This window comes from Polypterus senegalus, chromosome 12 (genome assembly GCF_016835505.1).
Source record: "Polypterus senegalus isolate Bchr_013 chromosome 12, ASM1683550v1, whole genome shotgun sequence".
Lineage (NCBI taxonomy): Eukaryota > Metazoa > Chordata > Cladistia > Polypteriformes > Polypteridae > Polypterus > Polypterus senegalus.
The window spans coordinates 58,590,681-58,591,627 of NC_053165.1; the positions used below are offsets into that span (position 1 = coordinate 58,590,681).

The window sequence follows — 947 nt, forward strand, 5'->3', positions numbered from 1 at the left end:
ATATTTTGTTTCCTATAGATTTCATGGTTAGTCATGGAGCTGCAAATTAAAAGCTATGTATCGTAAAATTATTCTATGAAATGAACCGTGCGGCATCGTGTTACTGTCATCTGTCAGAGAGCATAGTGGCTCGATTGTTTATGCTGCTTCGCCTCCTACCCAAGAAACACAACCCTTTCAACACCAGCAACACTTACTACATTTCTCACCAAGTACCATGCAGTCAGCAAAGACTTCCAGTAAAATTCAGTATTTTATATCCACACAAATTCAGTGCATGTTATTTGTTATCATATTTTTATGTACCAGCCACAATGCCAGAGATATTTCCAATATTTCACAGCTTTAAATAATGGAGGAGGCACTACAGTATTAAAATTGAATTAGAGTAAGGGACCAAAAAGAAAATTTACAAAAATCTTGCTGTATGTACAACAAGGATTTATAGATCCAGAACTGTTTTTTAAGCTATGAAAATGACATGGGCTACTAAAGGACAAAAAGGAATTCCTCACAGCAAGTCTCACAGCCTCCCAGGAATCTGCACTGACTATCAGAGCGTCCAATGTCTGAATCCGGTCTGCGTGTTCTCACTACCTGTGCTTGCATGCTTTCTCTTTAATGGCCATACCAGTGTGAAAGCACCCGATCTCGTCTGATCTCGGAAATTAAACACGCACGGGCTCGGCCAGTACTTGGATGGGAGACCGCCTGGGAACCCCGGGTGCTGTAAGCTATTGCCCAGAGAGGACTGAGCGGTCTCGTGGTCTGGAATCCCTGCAGATTTTATTTTTTTTTCTCCAGCCTTTGGAGGTTTTTTTTGTTTTTTCTGTCCACCCTGGCCATCGGACCTTACTTATTCTGTTAATTAATGTTGACTTATTTTTATTTTTTATTGTGTCTTCTATTTTTCTGTTCTTCATTTTGTAAAGCACTTGGAGCTACTT

General features: G+C 40.1%; 1 non-coding gene across 1 annotated transcript; it reads left to right on the forward strand.

Annotated features, from left to right (window-relative positions):
- Positions 1–617: 617 nt before the first annotated feature.
- On the forward strand, positions 618–736 carry LOC120541802. Its single transcript, XR_005636078.1, has one exon. It is a non-coding gene; the product is annotated as a 5S ribosomal RNA (ribosomal RNA).
- Positions 737–947: the final 211 nt, after the last annotated feature.